General features: G+C 40.4%; 1 long non-coding RNA gene across 1 annotated transcript; it reads right to left on the minus strand.

Annotated features, from left to right (window-relative positions):
- Positions 1 to 1649: 1649 nt before the first annotated feature.
- Positions 1650 to 2409, minus strand: LOC142396077 (uncharacterized). The gene is made up of 3 exons (XR_012772502.1): positions 1979 to 2409; positions 1794 to 1860; positions 1650 to 1697 (listed from the first exon to the last, which is right to left on the minus strand). It is a non-coding gene; the product is annotated as an uncharacterized LOC142396077 (long non-coding RNA).
- Positions 2410 to 8680: the final 6271 nt, after the last annotated feature.

The following is an 8680-nucleotide window of genomic DNA, read 5'->3' on the forward strand; positions in this document are numbered from 1 at the left end:
CCATAGCATTTACTTTGAAAAAAATAGTGTTCAAAGCAGGACGTGGCGTGGCGCCGTGGTAAGGGCAGAGGACCACTGGCGCTGCACTTTATTGATTTTTGGCGATTGAAAAAAAAAAAAAAAAAAATATATATATATATATATAGCCTATATCTCAATATTGTAAAATTACTCATCGTCAAAACAACATTCACGATAATTTCGCAAACGATACATATCGCCCACCCCTAGTGCTGAGCTATCTCACGGTGGTGCCTTGGCACCACTAAAAATACCCTAGCCTCACCCCTGTTTGGAGGTAAGCTAACGGTTGCTAACGCTAGCTTTTATTATCCGCGTTATGACGCTTCCAGTGACGACACTCATCGCCCAATCAGTGGAAGGCAGTCAGATGACGTCATGTTTTACTAACGCTTCGGCCCGCTTGGAACCAGGGCTGAGATGATACGGAAAATCGTCCCGGTTGCAGGTACTGCGTGTTAGTGGAAACACGCAATAGCGCGCCGTATGGAGAGAGATTAGTCTCAAAACCGCTGACAAATGTGTAACTGACAATCCACCAGTTCCACATACATCACAAATACGTTTCATTATTTACAAATAAATATATTTCATTTTGTGTCTCACAGTCTGCGTTTTATACAAATACTGTTAAATTCATTAATACTCATTTTGGTTTTTATATATACATCATGATTTGGATGTGAAAGTGAACGCATTTGTTTCAAATTTTGTTGCATATATTTGTAAAATCAAAGTTACAACATTAGAATGTATTTATAAATTGGTGCATCTGCATTTGTGGATTAAGTCACAAGCCTGTTTTCTGTGCCGTATTTTTGTTCATTTTCTCTCGTTTTTTTTTGGATTTTGAGACTTTCCTTTCGCCTTTCTGCACCTGATCCACACACAAATGCAGCAGCCCATTCACAAATGTGCCAAGCAAGCGAACGAGCTGCCGCTAGGGGGCGCTGTTGCTAAGTTTCACTGTGGTTGTGGATGGCGGTGCTCCTAGCTTCCAGATAACATCCCTGCTGCCAGCAACAACCAGGCATCGTTCCAGGAGAGCGGCATGGTGGGTCAACCGGCGTCATCTTCTAATAGAAATTCGTCTACAGTGAGTAAAAATATAAGGATCTGTGGTCATTAAAGTTGTTCAATAAACCACAGATTTGACCGTGAAAATTGTATAACATTTCAGTGAGTCTAATTGTTAGCTAACCCCATCGTTTAGCTAGCTAGTCATCACAGTGAAGACTACGACGCTGAAGTTGGCATCCGATTCACCAGCCTCCGATTCGCGGGGTGGGCATAAAGGGCCATTTCACTGCATTTTTTGCATTTTGATCGACCAAAACAAGGTCCTGTATGGAAACTACAGTAGTTACACTGCTCAAATCTGGATGGAATTATTCTAAAGAGGCTGTAGATTCATTAAAACCTTGTTTGGGATTTATGAAAATACAGAACAGGGCCATTTGACTGCATTTTTGGTATTATGATCACCCTGAACTGGGTCCTGTATGGAAACTACATTACTTGGACTGCTCAAATCTGGATAGAATTATTCTAAAGAGGGTACAGAGTCTTTAAAACACATTTTATTATTTGTGAAAACTTTATTTGGTCATTGAAAATTCAAAAAGTTCCTCTGAGCTTTCTTTCTTCTTTTCATTTGGACCATCCAAAACCAGAACCTGTATGAAAAATAATTAAATATGGGTTTAATCATTGATCACATGATATAAATGATATCAAACACACTTTAGAATTTGTGAAACCTTTCTTTGTACCAAAATTCACAGAAGTCCTCGCCTCTCCATGTTCATTTTAATTTCCATGAGGATCTCCTGTCTTTCACTACATAGGAAAAAGAAAAAGTTCATGCATTTTACGTCACTAACTACTTACAAGAGTCTTCTTCACTTGTTGACTTTATTCTCATGTTCTTTTATCTAGAAACAATGACTTCTCTCACCTTTCTTCCATCTGCCCGTGGTCAACCTCTGCCACCGATTCAATCACTTCCAGAGCCTTTATTGTTGCCTGCATCAGACATCCCATAGTCCAACCATTAATATGCCCTATTCTGTATTGGATGCTTTGTTGAAATCTGCATCACAAATTTATTGCTGTCATCTCATTAATCTTTCCACTAACATGTGCTATCATTTCAGACCCTGCTTGTCTTCTCCTGCTCCCATCATAGTCATCTTACCTCCCATCTGAGTGCAGACAGGACCTCCTTCATCCCTTTATTAACACTATCTTAGATGTCTGTAAAACAACTGTTCAACATTGTCTTTGCCTTGCAGCCCTTTAGCCTGTTTGTGAATGTGATAACCTGCCATTGTAATAATGAGATTAAAAACTGTCTATTTGGCTAAAGTTTGTTTCCAGTTGCCATTTTACAAGACACGTCAAGAAAATAAAAATGTATTTTATTTGATGTATTTAATGCAAAATAATGGGTGGTTAAGACCAAAAGTAATCATTAGGTTGTGCGTACATGATTTAGAATACTGTACATGGACATATGTATCTGTTAGGATGGCCATGTAGCAGCTGGATACGCAAGGTAGGAGGCTTGAGGCAGAGGTAGTGATGAACCAACTGGGTGTTTTATTCACCAACATTTATCAATCAATCAATCAATCAATCAATTTTATTTATAAAGCACATTTTAAATAAACGCAAAGGTTACCAAAGTGCTGTACATTAAAATAAACACAATAAAAACATCATAAAACAAAACTTTGCACATAAAATAAACAACCTAGACGGTGGTAAAAGCCAAAGAAAAGAGGTGAGTTTTAAGACGACTTTTAAAACAGGACAAGGAAGGGGCCTGCCTAATGTGCAGCGGCAGCTCATTCCAGAGCCTAGGGGCAGCAACAGAAAATGCTCGGTCCCCCCTGAGCTTCCGCCTTGTTTTAGGAACCCTCAGGAGCAGCTGATCAGCTGACCTGAGGGATCGACTGGGTGCGTAGGGCTGCAGAAGCTCAGAGAGGTACACTGGTGCAAGGCCATTCATGGCTTTAAAAGCAAATAAAAGAATTTTAAAATGAATTCTAAAATGGACGGGAAGCCAATGGAGAGATGCTTAAATCGGCGTAATGTGCTCAAATTTCCTAGTGCCAGTTAAAAGTCGTGCAGCTGCATTTTGTACCAGTTGAAGGCGTGCGATTTACATCAATCATACACTTTAACATGGACACATACTGTGGTCCTAGCAGCATTGGTAGCAACAGGACCAACTCTCACTGGTACAACTGGCAGCCTTATATCCTACTCTGGCTCCACCAACCAAACCCCTGGAGGATTCTGCTCCTCCAATTACACATCCCCACAACAACAACACACAAAAACCTTAAAATACATTTACCCTCTATTATAAAATCAATCAATTCCTAGCATGTCTAAACAAAAGTACCAAATCTACCAAAGACTTCCCCTAACCGATTTTGGTGCACTCCCCCCTACACCAATCAGCACATGGTACGACCCGGAACCTTCAAATGCTGCAGACTGAAGACTCTTTTGACCGAGCACCCTGGAGAAGAGACATAGGTGAATGACTTTACACACAAGTTTCAGAATTCACAATTCCAAACAGCATAGTCACCTCACAGTTTATCACATCCTTTAGCTACATGTATCCTTATCACAGAGCATTTCAGGCTACTAACTGACTGGATGTTTCCCTTTACAGGCCTGGTCCCCCCTCACTCCCCGCTGAGGGCAACACAGGACTTGCACACCCACTTGTTGTTAATATACACATTCAATAAAACATTTGACAATTTATTTGTGCCATATTATTAAAAATACTACTCATGTGACCTCAAAGACCAAAAGTCAGAATGAAGATGACCTTCATTACAGTAGCCCATTTTCCTGTTGTAATTTGTTTTACTCTACTCTGGAGCCACGACAACACTACACATTTTTAACTGACCAAACTACACACTGTACTATCTATATTACAACAACTTAACAAGAAGTTTATTTCTCACTGGCAACCACTTGAAGATATGAAGAAATAGTTTAACCCAAAAGACATCTTCAACATTCCAGAAAGACAAATCTTGATTAAGTAAATGTATTTCAACCTTACATTCACAAATTGTCTGGTATAGGGTTAACTCTAACAGCTAAATGTAATGTTTAATATCCAATTCATCAGTGCACATAACACATAATGGCAAAATACTACGGGTTTGATAGACGATATAATTAGGAAGTTGTGGTACAGTATCTAAGATAGTGTTAATAAAGGGATGAAGAAGGTCCTGTCTGCACTCAGATGGGTGGTAAGATGACTATGATGGGAGCAGGAGAAGACAAGCAGGGTCTGAAATGATAGCACATGTTAGTGGAAAGATTCATGAGATGACAGCAATAAATTTGTGATGCAGATTTCATCAAAGCATCCAATACAGAATAGGGCATAGTAATGGTTGGACTATGGGATGTCTGATGCAGGCAACAATAAAGGCAGAGGTGGACCACGGGCAGATGGAAGAAAGGTGAGAGAAGTCATTGTTTCTAGATAAAAGAACATGATAATAAAGTCAACAAGTGAAGAAGACTCTTGTAAGTAGTTAGTGACGTAAAATGCATGAACTTTTTCTTTTTCCTATGTAGTGAAAGACAGGAGATCCTCATGGAAATTAAAATGAACATGGAGAGGCGAGGACTTCTGTGAATTTTGGTACAAAGAAAGGTTTCACAAATTCTAAAGTGTGTTTGATATCATTTATATCATGTGATCAATGATTAAACCCATATTTAATTATTTTTCATACAGGTTCTGGTTTTGGATGGTCCAAATGAAAAGAAGAAAGAAAGCTCAGAGGAACTTTTTGAATTTTCAATGACCAAATAAAGTTTTCACAAATAATAAAATGTGTTTTAAAGACTCTGTACCCTCTTTAGAATAATTCTATCCAGATTTGAGCAGTCCAAGTAATGTAGTTTCCATACAGGACCCAGTTCAGGCTGATCAGAATACCAAAAATGCAGTCAAATGGTAGCCTGATAAACCAGCCTAAATGGATTGGATGTCTAATTTAGTCTGGCTCCGATGAATGGATACAACGGAACATTGTTGATGAGCACAACCCGTTGTCTTTCAAACCGTGTCTGTGCCTATAGGCCAACGCTCTGACCCTCTGCCCCGCCCGCGTTGATTCAAAACACATCTCTGCGTTGTGATTGGTTTAGTTGCCATCTGCCAGTTTCAGGGCAGTATTTTCAAAATGAAAAGTGGTTCGAAGCCAGACCCAACCGCAGGCAAAACATTTTGCCGTCCAGCAGTTGGCGCTGGTTTTCCAGGCTAGTCAAATGGCCCTGTTCTGTATTTTCACAAATCCCAAACAAGGTTTTAATGAATCTACAGCCTCTTTAGAATAATTCCATCCAGATTTGAGCAGTGTAACTACTGTAGTTTCCATACAGGACCTTGTTTTGGTCTATCAAAATGCAAAAAAATGCAGTGAAATGGCCCTTTATGCCCACCCCGCGAATCGGAGGCTGGTGAATCGGATGCCAACTTCAGCGTCGTAGTCTTCACTGTGATGACTAGCTAGCTAAACGATGGGGTTAGCTAACAATTAGACTCACTGAAATATTATACAATTTTCACGGTCAAATCTGTGGTTTATTGCACAACTTTAATGACCACAGATCCTTATATTTTTACTCACTGTAGACGAATTTCCATTAGAAGATGACGCCGGTTGACCCACCATGCCGCTCTCCTGGAGCGATGCCTGGTTGTTGCTGGCAGCAGGGATGTTATCTGGAAGCTAGGAGCACCGCCATCCACAACCGCAGTGAAACTTAGCAACAGCGCCCCCTAGCGGCAGCTCGTTCGCTTGCTTGGCACATTTTTGAATGGGCTGCTGCATTTGTGTGTGGATCAGGTGCAGAAAGGCGAAAGGAAAGTCTCAAAATCCCAAAAAAACCGAGAGAAAATGAACAAAAATACGGCACAGAAAACAGGCTTGTGACTTAATCCACAAATGCAGATGCACCAATTTATAAATACATTCTAATGTTGTAACTTTGATTTTACAAATATATGCAACAAAATTTGAAACAAATGCGTTCACTTTCACATCCAAATCATGATGTATATATAAAAACCAAAATGAGTATTAATGAATTTAACAGTATTTGTATAAAACGCAGACTGTGAGACACAAAATGAAATATATTTATTTGTAAATAATGAAACGTATTTGTGATGTATGTGGAACTGGTGGATTGTCAGTTACACATTTGTCAGCGGTTTTGAGACTAATCTCTCTCCATAGCGCCGAGCCGTGCCGAACCGTAAATGAACCGGTAATGGAAGGACTGTGTCCCACTGCCTGCTTGTGGGTGTGTACATCTTCTCAGGGAGTGTGTGGGTAGTGTGAGAGTGTGTGACTGTGGCGAGTGTGACTGTGACTGTGGGAAGCGCGACAGTCACTTTGGGAAGATCCAACTGTGTGCATGAGCGCTGTTGTGTTTGTGAGCTCAGGAGCTCCAGAGTGGGAGGGACTGTAGGTGTTTGAATGTGTGTGTGTGTGTGTGTGTGTGTTCATAGTGTGCATTCTGTCTGCATTAAAGTGTGTGTGTGAAGAAAGTAACAGTGTGTGTGTTCATAGTGAGCATTCTGTCTGCATTAAAGTGTGTGTGTGAAGAAAGTAACAGTGTGTGTGTTCATAGTGAGCATTCTGTCTGCATTAAAGTGTGTGTGTGTGAACAAAGTAACATGTGAACATCCATGACTTTATGTGTCTAAACTGTGTGTTGTGTCTCATTCTGTGGATGGGTGGAGCTGTGCTCTGTGGGAGGTTCATGTAAAGATGATACGAGCTGATTTCTTGTGCATGTGTGTGTGTGTGCGTTTACGTGTGAGTACACAGTTTAATATGTGATGAGTGGGGAGAGCGGCCACTGTAGCGTTAACTCAGAATTCCCACAACAAATCACATTGGCTTGTGATCTCAATAAATTAGTGTCAGAGTGCAGGGAATAATTATGTTCAGTGAATATAAAATAGCCACATCATTCTGCTGCATGCTCACTGCCACATTTGACACATTACACACAATTAGCATATTGTGATAGCTGAAAATAAAGCCGTAAATGTTGTGTAACTTTGGCATTTTTAAACGTTAGTTTCCATTTATTTATGTTGTTCTGCATTTTCTCAACGAAAGTATTTGATTTAAGAGTGAACTATTAGTTTGATCGGTCTGATGTCATGCTGACACTATTTACTGAGTGGCTGTGTCTTCACATACTTTGTTTTCTTGCTGTACGCCACCTGGGCTTAGCAGAGCATCTTTCTGCATTCTTCTGCCTTACACGTGCACTAAGTGTGTCGTAGGATAACTAAACTTAATAACCTTTTAGGCCAAATCCCATATTTAACCTGCTGCCATCTAGATATTTTTCTAACTGCGTCGAGATTAATGCTAAATACAAAAAGACAATTGTTGGAGCATGCTCCAAAAAAGTAATCTCAATAGATTAGTTACGTAGTTACGTAGGAATTCTGCCTCATTCAATAGTGAGCATTTAAATCTCGAAGATAAAGTTCTTAAAACAAACTGAAAAGTAGAATGATAACGCTGTTTAATCTGTGTGCTTAAGATGACTGATGATGGCCTTTTTGACCCGTAGAACATCTGCTTTGGCAGCCAGCTGAACACATCATCCAGCTGCACGCAGACATGATAAACTCTCAGCTGTCAAAGTTACTCAGCTGATTTCTTAAAAGCTAACATACAGAGTTCAGGCATGAAATCCCCTTTCTGTTATTGAAGCTACTGTATCATCAGAACTTTCCTTGTTTCTTTATTATATCTTATTTGTGATCTTGTTTAAAGTGGTTTTCTCAGAAGTAATGTGTTATTAATACTTTTACAAAACATTAACACATAGTGGTAAATGTGGCTCACTGAGGGGAGTATTCCTTCTACAACATTGTGCTTGTTCCTGAACGCTGCCAGTTAAATCTTTCGAATCCTGCTTTTCTGTGGTGTTGTATTCAGTGAAGAAGATTATTCATCTGGGACTTTTTGCTGAAATATTCATGTTCCTCCCATGGAGGCGCTCTTGAGTCATAGAGCCAGATGACATGAAAAGCGCTGTCTCAAACACAGATATGAGAAATGCCCTCACTTATAAACACACACAGGAAGCATGAACAGGAGTAGTGCTGTGGCTGCTGCCTGCTCCCCCCTGTCTGCAGTCAGCCTGCACCTTCCACCCATCAGCCTCTCTGGGAGGGGCTCCGGCATTGTCCCGCTCCCAGCTGTATTGTTTGGATACGAGTCTGTGTTGGTTGTAGGGAGCTATTCCCAGGGTCTGTCCAGCCAGTGTATGGATCTCAGTTCCAATGCATAAGCTCTTCCTGTCATTCATGGCTGGTTCCTTCCCTTGAGTAAACACCCTCCCAACTCCTGAGAAATGAAATCGGCTCCTCGTGTTAATACTCTCTTAACAGCAGGATGGGAAAGGCAGATGCGGTTTCAGATAAAAATGCTGACGATCTTTTATTCAATCCATTGCTTGTCCTTTATCACAGCACCACACTGATGTAACCAGGCCAGAAACCAACCCGTTGGAGGAAGAGGTTCAGCAGCTGGAAGACAAGATGTTATATGACGCCACATGTTTT

The sequence above is a fragment of the Odontesthes bonariensis genome, chromosome 12 (assembly GCF_027942865.1).
Source record: "Odontesthes bonariensis isolate fOdoBon6 chromosome 12, fOdoBon6.hap1, whole genome shotgun sequence".
In the NCBI taxonomy this organism is placed as follows: Eukaryota; Metazoa; Chordata; class Actinopteri; order Atheriniformes; family Atherinopsidae; genus Odontesthes; species Odontesthes bonariensis.